The sequence below is a fragment of the Protopterus annectens genome, chromosome 2.part2 (assembly GCF_019279795.1).
Source record: "Protopterus annectens isolate FY-2018-M chromosome 2.part2, PAN1.0, whole genome shotgun sequence".
NCBI classification, from domain to species: Eukaryota; Metazoa; Chordata; order Ceratodontiformes; family Protopteridae; genus Protopterus; species Protopterus annectens.
Genome location: NC_056730.1, coordinates 116,416,458 through 116,438,563, shown reverse-complemented (window position 1 = coordinate 116,438,563; position 22,106 = coordinate 116,416,458).

The following is a 22,106-nucleotide window of genomic DNA, read 5'->3' as shown; positions in this document are numbered from 1 at the left end:
TGAGATTTTATAACATATACTCTCAGCACTTATATACAAATTTTCAAGTGTTTATTGTTATAAATGTGAAATGTGCACTGCTGGGCATAAGAAAGAGGTTCTGGATTAGTTGTTACATCAGCACAGTAAACATTGATATACCCAAGATGATATGGTCTAGAAATTGTTTCAATATGGTGACATTAAATATCTAACCATTCATCATTTTTATAATGATCTGAGAGCAGGAGCAGTCGCTAGTATTGACCTATAGTAGGATACAATGAAAAATGATATATTCACCTTTTGTGTCTCGGTGGGCACATTGTTATGCGAGTTGTTGTTTATGTGGGGGTAGTGGTAACTATGAAGTCTGTATGGCAGTTTATGGGCAAAAGAACTAATAAGATCAGACATATTATCAGCATGGAAGAGATACTAGGAGGAAAGATAATACGCCTAGACATGAGAAACAAGGAGAGTTTGACACAAAATAATTGCAGCTATTATAGGACTTTCTGTACCTTTAAATATCAAAGCAGACAATTCACCTTAGAAGAGCACCAGCTTTATGAAAGTTATCAATGGGCTATAAGTACCAGCCATAACTACTAGTTAGCTAATTTACTCTGTGTGGATTTAAGCTCGGACAAGTGACATTTATTACCACTGATCCCAGGTCAAAGGAATTTACCCTGTTTTTGTGTACATTTAAATAGCCACAAATCAACTCCAGTAGGACGATATAATGCAGATGGCCTGTGGTTATATGAAGTGCAGTGGGTTTGCCTGTTGGACAAGAATGGTCTCAGTATGACTTCTGCCTTTCAACCATCCAGATTTTTGTCAAATGTCCAGTTTTTGCCTCATATTTTCATTCAGTTCTTCATAATATTTATGGTTTTCTGGCAAATTTCTGGCAAATCACTGAGTGTTGACGTACATTTGAGTTTCAGACTTCATTTCCTTCAGACAATGCACAATAATACAACATCAACTGTTCTAGCAACTTTCTAGATTTATAAGAGCAATATTTAAAAACTGTCTCTGATTTTGGACCTTTGTCCCCTATTATTTTTAGCTTTGTCCAGATTTATTGTGCTTAGAGGTCTGTCTCATAAGGTAACATAACACACACATTTATTTTTTACATTTGTTGGGTGCTACATGGAACATAGCACACACAATCATATTCAGACCTGTGGTGAAGTATATTTCAGGTTACAGAAAGCTCAGGAGTTACTGTCCATTAAACATAGATAAGTACAGCCCGTTTGATAAAGGAAGAGCTCTGAGCTGACTATTCTGACCCAGGACTAGGTGACAGTCTACATCTAGGCTAACCCATTGCAAGAACAGTGTGATCAGAACTGACCAATACAGCTGACATAATGCACAATGCTGTATTGGTAATATATCATAAAATGATGACATGCATCATCAGGATTATTAACAAATATTGAGATTTTTATCATCACCAACTTCAATTTTTCCATTTTTACATGAGATTGGGGTGTTTTGTCAACTTTTATCACCTCTCTCAATTCAGAGCCACCCTCCTACCTTTATTTCATTTTCAGTTGTGGCCATCTGTCACAGGTCTTCTCTTACATGCTCCAGACATCTCTTCACACATCATCCTCATTTTCTCTCGCCCTCTTCCAGTATCTCTCAAATCTTAAACAAACCATATTTTTCTTTCCTTTACATATGACTTAACCATAATCTTTTCTCCTTGAACTTTTCTGCAATTGGGGCTACTTTGGTTTCCACTCTGATGTTCAAATTTCACTTTCTACACTACAGTGTGCATCCTACTACCAGTTTCTTGCACTTCATCTCAATCTCCTCAGGCTTCTTCAGCTGCTATGCCTTCAGTGCCAGGTTTTTATCCAAGACAGAAGCACAAAACATGCCACTGTTTTGCACACCTTAACTGTCAACTTATTTGGCATTCTTCTGTCGCACATTACTCCTGACACTTTCCACCAGTTAACTGTAGCTCCTCTGCTTCTAACTTTGACATCCTCTTTCAGAATTTTCCTTCTCCTAAAATACACATTTCAGATGTTTCCACTATTTCCCTCCTACCTGAGTTTTCAGCTTCCTCTGATTTTCTCCATTTGATGGCATAGCAACTGCCCTGAGTGTATACAGTTTCACCCTTGTGCTTTTAGATTTGCATTCCAGTCCCCTATCATCTGATGAAGTTCTTGTTCATAATTTTCTGGTAATGCCAAATCATCTGCATACAGCAGCTTTGTTGCTCTGTCCCTTCAGGACTGTTTGCTAATGTAACCCATCACCAGTATAAACAGCAGTGTCATCAGAGCTGAGCCCTGGTGCATACCCACTCCAATCTTAAACCCCTGTATTAGTCCAAACACTGATCATACCTGTGAGACAGGGTCATCGAACATAGCCAGCACTAATGGGACTTTGATCTATCATCAAACATAGCCTGCACTAATCGGACTTTGATCTATCATCGTACATAGCTTGCACTAATGGGACTTTGATCTATCATTGTACATAGCCTGCACTAATGGGACTTTGATCTATCATTGAACATAGCCTGCACTAACGGGACTTTGATCTATCATTGAACATAGCCTGCACTAATAGGGCTTTGATCTATCATCGAACATAGCTTCCATTAATGGGACTTTGATCTATCATCGAACATAAACTGCACTAATGAGACCTTGATCTAACACTCAACATACACTGCACTAATGGGACTTTGATCTAAAATCAAACATAGCCTGCACAAATGGGACTTTGAACTATCATTGAACATAGCCTGCACTAATAGGACTTTGATAAATCATCAAACATAGCCTGCACTAATGGGACTACAAACTATCATGAAGCATACCCTGCACTAATGGGACTTTGAACTGTCATTGAATGTAGCCGGCACTAATGGGACTTCGATCTATCATCAAACATAGCCTGCACTAATCGACTTTGATCTATCATCGAACATAGCCTGCACTAATGGGACTTTAATCTATCATTGAACATAGTCTGCACTAATGGGACTTTGATCTATCATCGAACATACTCTGCATTAATGGGACTTTGATATATCATCGAACATAGCTGGCACTAATGGGAGTTTGATCTATCATCGAACATAGCCTTCACTAATAAGACTTTGATATATCATCAAACATAGCCTGCACTAATGGGACTTTGAACTATCATTGAACATAGCCTGCACTAATTGGACTTCGATCTATCATGAAACATACCCTGCACTAATGGGACATTGATCTATCATCAAACATAGCTTGCACTAATGGGACTTTGATCTATATCGAACATAGCCTGCACTACTGGGACTTGAAACTATCATCGAACATAACCTGCACTAATGGGACAATGATCTATCATCGAACATAGCCTGCACTAATGGGACTTTGAACTATCATTGAACATAGCCTGCAGTAATTGGACTTTGATCTATCATCAAACATGGCCTGCACTAATGGGACATTGATATATCATTGAACATAGCCTGTACTAATGGGACTTTGATTTATCACTGAAAATATTCTGCACTAAAGGCACTTTGTATCTATAATCGAACATAGCCTGCCCTCATTGTATTTAGCTTCATCCCTTGTGCTTTAAGTTTTGCATTCCAGTCCCCTATCATCTGATGAAGTTCTTGTTCAGAATCTTCTGGTAATGCCAAATCATCTGCATACAGCAGCTTTGTTGCTCTGTCCCTACAGGAATGTTTGCTAAGGTAACCCATCACCAGTATGAATGGCAGTGTCATCAGAGCTGAGCCCTGGTGCATACCCACTTCAACATTAAACCACTGTATTAGTCTAAACATTGTTCATACTTGTGAGACTGGGTCATCGAACATAGCCTGCACTAATGGGACTTTGATCTATATCGAACATACCCTACACTAATGGGACGTTGATCTATCATCGAACATAGCTTGCACTAATGGGACTTTGATCTATATCGAACATAGCCTGCACTACTGGGACTTGAAACTATCATCGAACATAACCTGCACTAATGGGACAATGATCTATCATCGAACATAGCCTGCACTAACGGGACTTTGATATAGCATCGAACATAGCCTGCACTAATGGGACTTTGATCAAGCATCAAACATAGCCTGCACTAATGGGAACTGAATCTATACCAAACATAGCCTGCAATAATGAGACCTTGATCTCTCATTGTACATAGCCTGCACTTATGGGACTTTGATCTATCATTGAACATAGCCTGCACAAATGGGACTTTGATCTATAATTGAACATACCCTGCACTAATGGGACTTTGATCTATCATTGAACATAGCCTGCACTAATGGGACTTTGATCTTTTATCGAACATAGCCTTCGCTAATGGGACTTTGATCTATCATTGAACATAGCCTGCACTAATAGGACTTTGATCTGTCATTGAACATAGCCTACACTATTGGGACTTTGATCTGTCACTGAACATAGCCTGCACTAAGGGGACGTTGACCTATAATCGAAGATAGCCTGCAAAAAAGGGACTATGATCAATCATTGAACATTGCCTGCACTAATGGGACGTTGATCTATCATTGAAAATAGCCTGCACTAATGGGACTTTGATATATCATCGAACATAGCCTGCACTATTGCCACTTTGACCAATCACTGAACATAGCCTGCATTAATGGGACTTTGATCTATCATCGGACATAGCTTGCACTAATGTGACTTTGTTCTATCACCGAACATACCCTGCACTAGTGGGACTTTGATCTATCATTGAACATAGCCTGCACTAATGGGACTTTGATCTATCATCGAACACAGCCTGCACTAATGGGACTTTGATCTATCATTGAACATAGCCTGCACTAATAGGACTTGAAACTATCATCGAACATAGCCTGCACTAATGGGACTTTGATCGATCATTGAACATAACCTGCACTAATGGGACTTTGATCTATCACTGAACATAGCCTGCTGTGAGAGGACTTTGCTCTATCACCGAACATAGCCTGCACTAATGGGACATTGATCTATCATCGAACATAGCCTGCACTAACGGCACTTTGATCTATAATCAAACACAGCCTGCCCTCATTGTATTCAGCTTCATGCCTTGTGCTTTAAGTTTTGCATTCCAGTCCCCTATCATCTGATGAAGTTCTTATTCAGAATCTTCTGGTAATGCCAAATCATCTGCATACAGCAGCTTTGTTGCTCTGTCCCTACAGGAATGTTTGCTAAGGTAACCCATCACCAGTATGAACAGCAGTGTCATCAGAGCTGAGCCCTGGTGCATACCCACTCCAATCTTAATCCCCTGTATTAGTCTAAACATTGCTCATACTTGTGAGACTGGGTCATTGAACATACCCTGCACTAATGGGACCTTGATCTATCATTGAACATAGCCTGCACTAATGGGACTTTGATCTATCATCGAACATAGCCTGCACTAATGGGACTTTGCTCTATCATTGAACATAGCCTGCACTAATGGGACTTTGATCTATCATTGAACATAGCCTGCACTAATGGGACTTTGATCTATCATTGAACATAGCCTGCACTAATGGGACTTTGATCTATAATTGAACATACCCTGCACTAATGGGACCTTGATCTATCATTGAACATATCCTGCACTAATGGGACTTTGATCTATATTAAACATAGCCTGGACTGATGGGACTTTGATCGTTCATTGAACATAGCCTGCACTATTGGGACTTTGATCAAACATCAAACATAGCCTGCACTAATGGGACTTTGATATATCATAGAACGTAGCCTGCATTAATGGGACTATGATCTATCATCGAACATAGCCTGCACTAATGGGACTTTGATCTATCATTGAACATAGCCTACAGTAATGGGACTTTGATCTATCATTGAACATAGCCTGCAGTAATGTGACTTTGATCTATCATCGAACATAGCCTGCATCAATGGGACATTGATATATCATTGAACATAGCCTGCACTAACAGGACTTTGATCTATCGCTGAACATAGCCTGCAGTAATGGGACTTTGCTCTATCACCGAACATACACTGCACAAATGGGACTTTGATCTATCATCAAACATAGCCTGCACTAATGGGACTTTAATCTGTCATCGAACATAGCCTGCACTAATGGGACTTTGATCTATTATCGAACATAGCCTGCACTAATGGGACTTTGATCTATCATTGAATATAGTCTGCACTAATGGCACTTTGATCTATCATCGAACATAGCCTTTTCTCTGTGTATTCCGTTTCATCCCTTGTGCTTTAAGTTTTGCATTCCAGTACCCTATCATCTGATGAAGTTCGTGTTCAGAATCTTCTGGTAATGCCAAATCATCTGCATACAGCAGCTTTGTTGCTCTGTCCCTTCAGGGTTGTTTGCTAAGGTAACCCATCACTAGCATGAACAGCAGTGTCATCAGAGCTGAGCCCTGGTGCATACCCACTCCAACTTTAAACCCCTGTATTAGTCTAAACATTGTTCATACTTGTGAGACTGGGTCATCAAACATAGCCTGCACTAATGGGACTTTGATGTATCATTGAACATAGCCTGCTCTAATAGGTCTTTTATCCATCATCGAACATAGCCTGCACTAATAGGACTTTGATCTATCATCAAACATAGCCTGCACTAATGGGACGTTGATCAATCATCGAGCATAGCCTGCAATAATGGGACATTGATCTATCATTGAACATACTCTGCACTAATGGGACTTTGATATATCATCGAACATAGCCTGCACTAATGGGACTTTGATCTATCATTGAACATATCCTGCACTAATGGGACTTTGATCAAGTATGAAACATAGCCTGCACTAATGGGACTTTGATCTATCATCGAACATAGCCTGCACTAATAGGACTTGAAACTATCATCGGACATAGCCTGCACTAATGGGACTTTGATCGATCATTGAACATAACCTGCACTAATGAGACTTTCGTCTATTATTCAACATAGCCTGCACTAATAGGACTTTGATCTATATCAAAGGTAGCCTGCACTAATGGTACTTTGATCTATCATTGAACATAGCTGCACTAATGGGACTTTGATCTATATCGAACATACATTGCACTCATGGGACTTTGAACTGTCATCGAAAATAGCCTGCACTAACGGGACTTTTATCTATCACCGAATATAGCCTGCACTAATGGGACTTTAATTTATCATTGAACATAGCCTGCAGTAATGGGACCTTGATCTATCATTGAGCATAGCCTGCACTAATGGGACATTGATCTGTCATCGAGCATAGCCTGCACTAATGGGACTTTGATCTATCATCGAACATAGCCTGCACTAATGGGACTTTGATCCATCATCGAACATAGCCTGCACTAGTGGGACTTTGATCTATCATCGAACATAGCCTGCACTAATAGGACTTGAAACTATCATCGAACATAGCCTGCACTAATGGGACTTTGATCGATCATTGAACATAACCTGCACTAATGAGACTTTCGTCTATCATTCAGAGACTTTCGTCTATCATTCAACATAGTCTGCACTAATAGGACTTTGATCTATATCAAAGGTAGCCTGCACTAATGGTACTTTGATCTATCATTGAACATAGCTGCACTAATGAGACTTTGATCAAGCATCAAACATAGCCTGCACTAATCGGACTTTGATCTATATCGAACATAGCCTGCACTGACTGGACTTTGATCTATCATTGAACATAGCTTGCACTAATGGGACTTTGATCTATATCGAACATACATTGCACTCATGGGACTTTGAACTGTCATCGAACATAGCCTGCACTATTGGGACTTTGATCAAACATCAAACATAGCCTACACTAATGGGACTTTGATATATCATAGAACGTAGCCTGCATTAATGGGACTTTGATCTATCATCAAACATAGCCTGCACTAATGGGACTTTGATCTATCATTGAACATAGCCTACAGTAATGGGACTTTGATCTATCATTGAACATACCCTGCAGTAATGTGACTTTGATCTATCATCGAACATAGCCTGCACCAATGGGACATTGATATATCATTGAACATAGCCTGCACTAACAGGACTTTGATCTATCGCTGAACATAGCCTGCAGTAATGGGACTTTGCTCTATCACCGAACATACACTGCACTAATGGGACTTTGATCTATCATCAAACATAGACTTCACTAATGGGACTTTGATCTGTCATCGAACATAGCCTGCACTAATGGGCCTTTGATCTATTATCGAACATAGCATGCACTAATGGGACTTTGATCTATCATTGAATATAGTCTGCACTAATAGCACTTTGATCTATCATCGAACATAGCCTTTTCTCTGTGTATTCCGTTTCATCCCTTGTGCTTTAAGTTTTGCATTCCAGTACCCTATCATCTGATGAAGTTCGTGTTCAGAATCTTCTGGTAATGCCAAATCATCTGCATACAGCAGCTTTGTTGCTCTGTCCCTTCAGGGTTGTTTGCTAAGGTAACCCATCACTAGCATGAACAGCAGTGTCATCAGAGCTGAGCCCTGGTGCATACCCACTCCAACTTTAAACCCCTGTATTAGTCTAAACATTGTTCATACTTGTGAGACTGGGTCATCAAACATAGCCTGCAATAATGGGACTTTGATGTATCATTGAACATAGCCTGCTCTAATAGGTCTTTTATCCATCATCAAACATAGCCTGCACTAATAGGACTTTGATCTATCATCAAACATAGCCTGCACTAATGGGACGTTGATCAATCATCGAGCATAGCCTGCAATAATGGGACATTGATCTATCATTGAACATACTCTGCACTAATGGGACTTTGATATATCATCGAACATAGCCTGCACTAATGGGACTTTGATCTATCATTGAACATATCCTGCACTAATGGGACTTTGATCAAGTATGAAACATAGCCTGCACTAATGGGACTTTGATCTATCATCGAACATAGCCTGCACTAATAGGACTTGAAACTATCATCGGACATAGCCTGCACTAATGGGACTTTGATCGATCATTGAACATAACCTGCACTAATGAGACTTTCGTCTATTATTCAACATAGCCTGCACTAATAGGACTTTGATCTATATCAAAGGTAGCCTGCACTAATGGTACTTTGATCTATCATTGAACATAGCTGCACTAATGGGACTTTGATCTATATCGAACATACATTGCACTCATGGGACTTTGAACTGTCATCGAAAATAGCCTGCACTAACGGGACTTTTATCTATCACCGAATATAGCCTGCACTAATGGGACTTTAATTTATCATTGAACATAGCCTGCAGTAATGGGACCTTGATCTATCATTGAGCATAGCCTGCACTAATGGGACATTGATCTGTCATCGAGCATAGCCTGCACTAATGGGACTTTGATCTATCATCGAACATAGCCTGCACTAATGGGACTTTGATCCATCATCGAACATAGCCTGCACTAGTGGGACTTTGATCTATCATTGAACATAGCTAGCACAAATGGGGCTTTGATATACAATTGAACACAGCCCGCACTAATGGGACTTTGATCTATATCGAACATAGCCTGCACTCATGGGACATTGATCTATCATCGAACATAGCCTGTACTAATAGGACTTTGATCTATCCTTGAACATAGCCTGCAGTAATGGGACATTGATCTGTCATCAAGCAAAGCCTGCAGTATTGAGACTTTGATCTATCACCGAACATAGCCTGCACTAATGGGACTTTGATCTATCATTGAACATAGTCTGTACTAATGGGACTTTGATCTATATCGAACATAGCCTGCACTGACTGGACTTTGATCGATCATTGAACATAGCCTGCACTAATGGCACTTTGATCTATATCGAACAAACATTGCACTCATGGGACTTTGAACTGTCATCAAAAATAGCCTGCACTAACGGGACTTTGATCTATCACCGAATATAGCCTGCACTAATGGGACTTTAATTTATCATTTAACATAGCCTGCCGTAATGGGACCTTGATCTGTCATTGAACATAGCCTGCACTACTGGGACGTTGATCTATCATCGAACATAGCCTGTACTAATAGGACTTTGATCTATCCTTGAACATAGCCTGCAGTAATGGGACATTGATCTGTCATCAAGCAAAGCCTGCACTAATGTGACTTTGATCTATCATTGAACATAGCCTGCACTAATGGGACATTGATCTGTCATTGAACATAGCCTGCACTAATGGGGCTTTGATCTATCATTGAACAAAGCCTGCAGTAATGGGACATTGATCTATCATCGAGCATAGCCTGCACTAATGGGACATTGATCTATCATCGAACATAGCCTGCAGTAATGGGACTTTGATCTATCATTGAACATAGCCTGCACTAATGGGACTTCGATCTATCATTGAACATAGCCTGCATTAATGGAACTTTGATCTGTCATCGAGCATAGCCTGCAGTAATGGGACTTTGATCTATTATCGAACATAGCCTGCACTAATGGGACATTGATCTATCATCGAGCATAGCCTGCACTAATGGGACTTTGATCTATCATCGAACATAGTCTGCACTATTGGGCCTTTGGTGTGTCACTGAACATAGCCTGCACTAACGGGATGTTGATCTATCATCGAACATAGCCTGCACTAATGGGACTTTGATCTATAAATTGAATATAGCCTGCAGTAATGGGACTTTGATCTAACATTGAATATAGCTTGCAGTAATGAGACTTTGATCTATCATCGAACATAGCCTGCATTAATGGGACACTGATATATCATTGAACATATCCTGCACTATTGGGACTTTGATCTGTCACTGAACATAGCCTGCACTAACTGGACGTTGATCTATTATCAAACATAGCCTGCACTAAAGGGACTCTGATCAATCATCGAACATTGCCTGCACTAATGGGACTTGAAACTATCATCGAACATAGCCTGCACTAATGGGACGTTAATCTATCATCGAACATAGCCTGCACTAATGGGACTTTGATCAAGCATCAAACATATCCTGCACTAACTGCACTTTGATCTATCATTGAACATAGCCTTCTCTCTGTGTATTCAGTTTCATCCCTTGTGCTTTAAGTTTTGCATTCCAGTCCCTTATCATCTGATGAAGTTCATGTTCAGAATCTTCTGGTAATGCCAAATCATCTGCATACAGCAGCTTTGTTGCTCTGTCCCTTCAAGGCTGTTTGCTAAGGTAATCCATCACTAGCATGAACAGCACTGTCATCAGAGCTGAGCCCTGGTGCATACCCACTCCATCTTTAAACCCCTGTATTAGTCCAAACATTGTTCATACTTGTGAGACTGGGTCATCGAACATAGCCTGCACTAATGGGACTTTGATGTATCATTGAACATAGCCTGCTCTAATAGGTCTTTTATCCATCATCGAACATAGCCTGCACTATTAGGACTTTGATCTATCATCAAATATAGCCTGCACTAATGGGACTTTGATCTATCATCGAACATAGCCTGCACTGATGGGACTTTGATCTATCATCGTAAATAGCCTGCACTAACGGGACTTTGATCTATCACCGAATATAGCCTGCACTAATGGGACTTTGATCTATCATTGAGAATATCCTGCACTAATGAGACTTTGATCAAGCAACAAACATAGCCTGCACTAATCGGACTTTGATCTATCATTGAACATAGCCTGCACTAATGGGACCTTGATCTATCATTGAACATAGCCTGCACTAATGGGACGTTGATCTGTCATTGAGCATAGCCTGCACTAATGGGACTTTGATCTATCATTGAAAATATCCTGCACTAATGAGACTTTGATCAAGCAACAAACATAGCCTGCACTAATGGGACTTAGATCTGTCATCAAACTTAGCCTGCACTAATAGGACTTGAAACAATCATCGAACATAGCCTGCACTAATGGGACTTTGATCGATCATTGAACATAACCTGCACTAATGGGACTTTGATCTATCCCTGAACATAGCCTGCAGTGATAGGACTTTGCTCTATCACCGAACATAGCCAGCACTAATGGGACGTTGATCTATCATCAAACATAGCCTGCACTAACGGCACTTTGATATATAATCGAACATAGCCTGCCCTCATTGTATTCAGCTTCATCCCTTGTGCTTTAGGTTTTGCATTCCAGTCCCCTATCATCTGATGAAGTTCTTATACAGAATCCTATGGTAATGCCAAATCATCTGCATACAGCAGCTTTGTTGCTCTGTCCCTTCAGGACTATTTGCTAAGGTAACCCATCACCAGTATGAATGGCAGTGTCATCAGAGCTGAGCCCTGGTGCATACCCACACTAACTTTAATCCCCTGTATTAGTCTAAACATTGTTCATACTTGTGAGACTGGGTCATTGAACATTCCCTGCACTAATGGGACTTTGATCTATCACTGAACATAGCCTGCACTAATAGGACTTTGATCTATCATCGAACATAGCCTGCACTAATTGGACTTTGATCTATCATCGAACATAGCCTGCTCTAATGGGACTTTCATCTATCATCAAACATAGCCTGCACTAATAGGACTTTGACCTATATCAAAAATAGCTTGCACTGACGGGACTTTGATCTATCATCGAACATAGCCTGCACTAATGAGACCTTGATCTATCATTGAACATAGCCTGCACTAATGGAACTTTGATCTATCATCGAACATAGCCTGCACTAATGGGACTTTGATCTATCATTGAACATAGCCTGCCGTAATGGGACCTTGATCTGTCATTGAACATAGCCTGCACTAGTGGGACGTTGATCTATCATCGAACATAGCCTGTACTAATAGGACTTTGATCTATCCTTGAACATAGCCTGCAGTAATGGGACATTGATCTGTCATCAAGCAAAGCCTGCACTAATGGGACTTTGATCTATCATTGAACATAGCCTGCACTAATGGGACATTGATCTGTCATTGAACATAGCCTGCACTAATGGGGCTTTGATCTATCATTGAACAAAGCCTGCAGTAATGGGACATTGATCTATCATCGAGCATAGCCTGCACTAATGGGACATTGATCTATCATCGAACATAGCCTGCACTAATGGGACTTTGATCTATCATTGAACATAGCCTGCACTAATGGGACTTCGATCTATCATTGAACATAGCCTGCACTAATGGAACTTTGATCTGTCATTGAGCATAGCCTGCAGTAATGGGACTTTGATCTATTATCGAACATAGCCTGCACTAATGGGACATTGATCTATCATCGAGCATAGCCTGCACTAATGGGACTTTGATCTATCATCGAACATAGTCTGCACTATTGGGCCTTTGGTGTGTCACTGAACATAGCCTGCACTAACGGGATGTTGATCTATCATCGAACATAGCCTGCACTAATGGGACTTTGATCTATAAATTGAATATAGCCTGCAGTAATGGGACTTTGATCTAACATTGAATATAGCTTGCAGTAATGAGACTTTGATCTATCATCGAACATAGCCTGCATTAATGGGACACTGATATATCATTGAACATAGTCTGCACTAATGGGACTTAGATCTGTCATTGAACATATCCTGCACTATTGGGACTTTGATCTGTCACTGAACATAGCCTGCACTAACTGGACGTTGATCTATTATCGAACATAGCCTGCACTAAAGGGACTCTGATCAATCATCGAACATTGCCTCCACTAATGGGACTTGAAACTATCATCGAACATAGCCTGCACTAATGGGACGTTAATCTATCATCGAACATAGCCTGCACTAATGGGACTTTGATCAAGCATCAAACATATCCTGCACTAACGGCACTTTGATCTATCATCGAACATAGCCTTCTCTCTGTGTATTCAGTTTCATCCCTTGTGCTTTAAGTTTTGCATTCCCGTCCCCTATCTTCTGATGAAGTTCATGTTCAGAATCTTCTGGTAATGCCAAATCATCTGCATACAGCAGCTTTGTTGCTCTGTCCCTTCAAGGCTGTTTGCTAAGGTAACCCATCACTAGCATGAACAGCACTGTCATCAGAGCTGAGCCCTGGTGCATACCCACTCCATCTTTAAACCCCTGTATTAGTCTAAACATTGTTCATACTTGTGAGACTGGGTCATCAAACATAGCCTGCACTAATGGGACTTTGATGTATCATTGAACATAGCCTGCTCTAATAGGTCTTTTATCCATCATCGAACATAGCCTGCACTATTAGGACTTTGATCTATCATCAAATATAGCCTGCACTAATGGGACTTTGATCTATCATCGAACATAGCCTGCACTGATGGGACTTTGATCTATCATCGTAAATAGCCTGCACTAACGGGACTTTGATCTATCACCGAATATAGCCTGCACTAATGGGACTTTAATCTATCATTGAACATAGCCTGCAGTAATGGGACCTTGATCTATCATTGAACATAGCCTGCACTAATGGGACGTTGATCCATCGAGCATAGCCTGCACTAATGGGACTTTGATCTATCATTGAAAATATCCTGCACTAATGAGACTTTGATCAAGCAACAAACATAGCCTGCACTAATGGGACTTAGATCTGTCATTGAACTTAGCCTGCACTAATAGGAATAGGACTTGAAACAATCATCGAACATAGCCTGCACTAATGGGACTTTGATCGATCATTGAACATAACCTGCACTAATGGGACTTTGATCTATCCCTGAACATAGCCTGCAGTGATAGGACTTTGCTCTATCACCGAACATAGCCAGCACTAATGGGACGTTGATCTATCATCAAACATAGCCTGCACTAACGGCACTTTGATAAATAATCGAACATAGCCTGCCCTCATTGTATTCAGCTTCATCCCTTGTGCTTTAGGTTTTGCATTCCAGTCCCCTATCATCTGATGACGTTCTTATACAGAATCCTATGGTAATGCCAAATCATCTGCATACAGCAGCTTTGTTGCTCTGTCCCTTCAGGACTATTTGCTAAGGTAACCCATCACCAGTATGAATGGCAGTGTTATCGGAGATGAGCCCTGGTGCATACCCACACCAACTTTAATCCCCTGTATTAGTCTAAACATTGTTCATACTTGTGAGACTGGGTCATTGAACATACCCTGCACTAATGGGACTTTGATCTATCACTGAACATAGCCTGCACTAATAGGACTTTGATCTATCATCGAACATAGCCTGCACTGATTGGACTTTGATCTATCATCAAACATAGCCTGCTCTAATGGGACTTTCATCTATCATCGAACATAGCCTGCACTAATAGGACTTTGACCTATATCAAAAATAGCTTGCACTGACGGGACTTTGATCTATCATCGAACATAGCCTGCACTAATGAGACCTTGATCTATCATTGAACATAGCCTGCAGTAATGGAACTTTGATCTATCATTGAACATAGTCTGCACTAATGGGACTTTGATCTATCATTGAACATAGCCTGCACTAATGGGACTTTGATCTATCATTGAACATAGCCTGCACTAATGGGACTTTGATCTAAAATTGAACATACCCTGCACTAATGGGACTTTGATCTATCATTGAACATATCCAGCACTAATGGGACTTTGATCTATATCAAACATACCCTGGACTGATGGGACTTTGATCTTTCATTGAACATAGCCTGCACTAATGGGACTTTGATATATCATAGAACATAGCCTGCATTAATGGGACTTTGATCTATCATCGAACATAGCCTGCACTAATGGGACTTTGATCTATCATTGAACATAGCCTACAGTAATGGGACTATGATCTATCATTGAACATAGCCTGCAGTAATGGGACTTTTATTGATCATCGACCATAGCCTGCATCAATGGGACATTGATATATCATCGAACATAGCCTGCACTAACAGGACTTTGATCTATCACTGAACATAGCCTGCAGTAATGGGACTTTGCTCTATCACCGAACATACACTGCACAAATGGGACTTTGATCTATCATCAAACATAGCCTGCACTAATGGGACTTGGATCTGTCATCAAACATAGCCTGCACTAATGGGACTTTGATCTATTATCGAACATAGCATGCACTAATGGCACTTTGATCTATCATTGAACATAGCCTTCTCTTTGTGTATTTAGTTTCATCCCTTGTGCTTTAAGTTTTGCATTCTAGTCCCCTATCATCTGATGAAGTTCGTGTTCAGAATCTTCTGGTAATGCCAAATCATCTGCATACAGCAGCTTTGTTGCTCTGTCCCTTCAGGGCTGTTTGCTAAAGTAATCCATCACTAGCGTGAACAGCAGTGTCATCAGAGCTGAGCCCTGGTGCATACCCACTCCAACTTTAAACCCCTGTATTAGTCTAAACATTGTTCATACTTGTGAGACTGGGTCATCGAACATAGCCTGCACTAATGGGACTTTGATGTATCATTGAACATAGCCTGCTCTAATAGGTCTTTTATCCATCATCGAACATAGCCTGCACTAATAGGACTTTGATCTATCATCAAACATAGCCAGCACTAATGGGACTTCATTCTATCATCGAACATAGCCTGCACTAATTGGACGTTGTTCAATCATCGAGCATAGACTACAATAATGGGACTTTGATATATCATCGAACATATACTGCACTAATGGGACTTTGATCTATCATTGAACATATCCTGCACTAACAGGACTTTGATCAAGCATGAAACATAGCCTGCACTAATGGGACTTTGAGCTATCATCGAACATAGCCTACACTAATAGGACTTGAAACTATCATCGAACATAGCCTGCACTAATGGGACTTTGATCGATCATTGAACATAACCTGCACTAATGAGACTTTCGTCTATCATTCAACATAGCCTGCACTAATAGGACTTTGATCTATATCAAATGTAGCCTGCACTAATGGTACTTTGATCGATCATTGAACATAGCTGCATTAATGGGACTTTGATCAAGCATCAAACATAGCCTGCACTAATCGGACTTTGATCTATATCGAACATAGTCTGCACTGACTGGACTTTGATCTATCATTGAACATAGCTTGCACTCATGGGACATTGATCTATCATCGAACATAGCCTGTACTAATAGGACTTTGATCTATCCTTGAACATAGCCTGCAGTAATGGGACAATGATCTGTCATCAAGCAAAGCCTGCACTATTGGGACTTTGATCTATCACCGAACATAGCCTGCACTAATGGGACTTTGATCTGTCATTGAACATAGTCTGCACTAATGGGACTTTGATCTATATCAAACATAGCCTGCGCGGACTGGACTTTGATCTATCATTGAACATAGCCTGCACTAATTGGACTTTGATCTATATCGAACATACATTGCACTCACGGGACTTTGAACTGTCATCGAAAATAGCCTGCACTAACGGGACTTTGATCTATCACCGAATATAGACTGTACTAATGGGACTTTAATTTATCACTGAACATAGTCTGCAGTAATGGGACCTTGATCTGTCATTGAACATAGCCTGCACTAGTGGGACGTTGATCTATCATCGAACATAACCTGTACTAATAGGACTTTGATCTATCCTTGAACATAGCCTGCAGTAATGGGACATTGATCTGTCATCAAGCAAAGCCTGCACTAATGGGACTTTGATCTATCATTGAACATAGTCTGCACTAATGGGACTTAGATCTGTCATTGAAAATATCCTGCACTATTGGGACTTTGATCTGTCACTGAACATAGCCTGCACTAACTGGACGTTGATCTATTATCGAACATAGCCTGCACTAATGGGACTCTGATCAATCATCGAACATTGCCTGCACTAATGGAACTTGAAACTATCATCGAACATAGCCTGCACTAATGGGACATTGATCTATCATCGAACATAGCCTACAGTAATGGGACTTTAATCTATCATTGAACATAGCCTGCAGTAATGGGACTTTGATCTATCATTGAACATAGTCTGCACTAATGGGACTTAGATCTGTCATTGAACCTATCCTGCACTATTGGGACTTTGATCTGTCACTGAACATAGCCTGCACTAACTGGACGTTGATCTATTATCGAACATAGCCTGCACTAATGGGACTCTGATCAATCATCGAACATTGCCTGCACTAATGGGACTTGAAACTATCATCGAACATAGCCTGCACTAATGGGACGTTGATCTATCATCGAACATAGCCTACAGTAATGGGACTTTAATCTATCATTGAACATAGCCTGCAGTAATGGGACTTTGATCTATCATCGAACATAGCCTGCACTAATGGGACTTTGATCTATCATTGAACATAGCTAGCACAAATGGGGCTTTGATATACAATTGAACATAGCATGCACTAATGGGACTTTGATCTATATCGAACATAGCCTGCACTCATGGGACTTTGATCTATCATTGAACAAAGCCTGCAGTAATGGGACATTGATCTATCATCGAGCATAGCCTGCACTAATGGGACTTTGATCTATCATCGAACATAACCTGTACTAATAGGACTTTGATCCATCCTTGAACATAGCCTGCAGTAATGGGACATTGATCTGTCATCAAGCAAAGCCTGCACTAATGGGACTTTGATCTATCATCGAACATAGCCTGCACTGATGGGACTTTGATCTATCATTGAACATAGTCTGCACTAATGGGACTTCGATCTATCATTGAACATAGCCTGCACTAATGGGACTTTGATCTATCATTAAACATAGCCTGCACTAATGGGACTTTGATCTATCATTGAACATAGCCTGCACTAATGGGAATTTGATCCATCATTGAACATAGCCTGCAGTAATGGGACTTTTATCTACCATCGAACATAGCCTGCACTAATGGGACTTTGATCAAGCATCAGACATAGCCTACACTAATGGGACTTTGGTCTATCATCAAACATAGCCTTCACCAATGGGAGTTTGATTTGTCATGGAACATAGACTGCATTAATAGGACTTTGATCTATCATTGAACATAGCCTGCACTAAAGGGACTTTGATCTATCATTGAAGATAGCCTGCACTAATGGGACTTTGATCAAGCATCAAACATAGCCTGCACTAATGGGACTTTGATTTATCATCGAACATAGCCTGCATTAATAGGACTTTGATCTGTCATTGAACACAGTCTGTAGTAATGGAACTTTGATTCATCACAGCACTGCCTAAATCATCTTTCTTGAGATCTTTACATATTCTTTCTCCAAGTCTAGGAATGCCCAGTTGGAGTCTTTCCTACTCTCCAGCTTTTTCTCGTGATTTGTCTCATTGTAAACATTGGATCAGTTATACTGCATCTTGATCTGAATCCAAACTACAAATCTCCCAACTTATTTTCTAGCTCTCTGCGTATTCATTTATCAATCATCCCTCCGGCACTTTCATGCAGTGTGACGGGAACTTAGTACTTCTGTATTGCCCACAGTTTTGAGTATTTCCTTTGTTCTTGTCTTCTGACACTATAATGCATATTCTCCAGTCATCTGCAGTCATCCAGAGAGATGTTGTCTGTCTCCAAGCCATGATGAGTCCCCTCAGGAGCCACTTCTTCCCTAACACACCCAACCTTTCCATCACATCTGCTGTGACTTCATTTGACCCTGCCACTTTTCCCTGGCCACATTCCACTTAGTGCATTTCATACTTCTACTGTGGCTTTATAGGTTCAAAAGTAGTTATTCGACATGAGGAGACAATTAGGTCTGCATAATGATTAAGGTGTTCACCTTATAGACAAAATGTGCAGAGTTTGATACTCACATTGGGTAATTGGCTATGCTTAAAATGACCCACAAGGGCAGTTATCCTAGTATGAACACATGAGCCCATGAACCAGGAACCCAAATTCCCAATTGCCCCAAGACACTGTCTAGTTAAGTGACTTGCTCAAGGTTACACAGTAGGCAATGAAGGCTGAGGGAACCAAACACTGCACTACAGAAAGTAGCTTGCTAACAGCTCATAGCCTTGGTCCTCTGTACCATTTTCCTGATGCTAGATGCCAGCAGCTAAACTTCATCGTTCATTGTAGGCTATGTACTCGGCAATACAGTTTCTGCACAGTTCTTTTCATTCAGAAGCTTCCTGAAGTACTCCTTTCATTTGCCCTTGTTGTCCTGTGCATGGGTTAGCAGAAAATGTTTTGTGCCCTTATGAATGCTATCCAATAATGATTATTATATTTAATATACTATATATATATATATATATATATATATATATATACACACACACACATATATATATATATATATATATATATATATATACACACACATATATATATATATATATATATATATATATATATATACATAGATATACACACATATAAAATAATGATAATTATTTTTTGTCATTACTTTGCAGCCTGATAGAGTTTCTTTCTACCATCTGTTGAGTCACTTTCCAGAAGATGGTAGAGTTACTGTAATGGTTTACTGACTGTAACTGTAACTTCTCTCTTAGCGTCTTTGTTAGCTAACCAACATTCCTTCGTAGCCTGATCCATGTTTTCTACCTCCCATGTCTTCCTTCACTCTTTTCTTTTCATTTACTAACTTCCTGGACTCCACAACCAGCTTTCCTTATGCACCTTATATCCACATCTGCTTCAACCACATACCGTATCTGTTCTATCATCTTCACACATGCTTTGAGACGATGCCATTCTTCCTCAGCTCTACCTATATCTTCATTTCACCTAAGTGCCAGAACCCTGAATATTTTATTGAATTCCTGTGCTTTTGCACCAACAAACTCTTCAGCCTAGTTGCTGTCAATCTTAGAGCCTTCTCTGACCACTACTTGCAGCTGACTGCAGGAACCTGTGGTTTATGCCAGTGGCTGACCATTTCACTGGGAATGACTTTGCAGTCTTTGATTTGACCCCAGTGTCCTTCCCTAACTAGGAAGAAGTCTACCAGAGTTGCATGCTGACCACTCTTACATGTGATTTTGTGTGTCTGTGTTGGTAAGCCATGTGTTTGCAGAAGTCTAGAATGGTCAGTTCTTCATTCCTGGTACCCCATTTTGATACAGACAGTCATCATATCCTGTTCAGTCTGTACCTCTATGAATTTTCTGGTCTCCATTATAAAGACCAACTCATTTTGTCCCACTTTATCAAGAAGGTCCTACAACTGCTGTCTGAATACCATCCTTTGTTTACCACCATAACCATGCTGTGCATTATAAGCTGCAGTTATGAAAAATGCCCTATCTTTACACTGAATTCTGATTGCCTTGAATCTATCACTGATTTGAATGATATCTCTCTCTCTCACTATATTAAAATGCTGCCCCCACACACACACTATTCTCGCAAGTAATAGATCCTGGTTCCCAGGCCAAAGACTTTGCTGCACTGACTTTCCACTTTATCTCCTGGATACACGGAATATCCATTGACTGCCTTACCATCATGTCATCCACTTGTTTCCCATCAATGAATATATATTTGATGTTGCAACCCTTAATTCATTTTTGGCAGGTTGATTTGGCACCTATGTCTCTAATGCAAACAGGTAACCTGTACATGGTTCATCTCCCAGGCCCATGCTTACACTTATCAAGGGTATCAGAACTTGTCAAAGATTTGAGATGCATGGCTAGGCTTAAAAAGGCCCCTATGTTTTTTAGCCTAGTAAACACCTATGAACCTATGACTGGTTTGACTTCTGGATTTTACTTTAGAGAGCTATCCCAAGTATCCCAGGCTTGGCAAATGGACATCTGCTGGATAACAGCTTACTGAACCAGGGTTTCTAGGCTCTATGGTGGACACACTCTTGAAAATAGTGGCCAATAGCTCCTTCACCCCATTAGTATGGCTCTCTGGCATATGGCAGAGTAGCCCTGGACTTCAACCTACTTAGAATCAACAATCTTTTTTTCTTGTTTTTTGTCCGATGTGACCATGTCATCTTGGGCCAGTTTTTACACTGCCAACTGACTAGCCCATACTTATGGGAGGTAGGAGGTAAGAGGAACCCTGCATAAACATGGAGACAACATGCAAGCTTCACACATTATGCTAACAAATGAATTAGCAGTCAGGATAGCAAATGCATATTTACATCTCTGTAATGTTAACAATATGAATGACAATATGTGTGAAAGGTTAAATCAGACTGCGTTTCAAAATAAAACAAATATCTAAT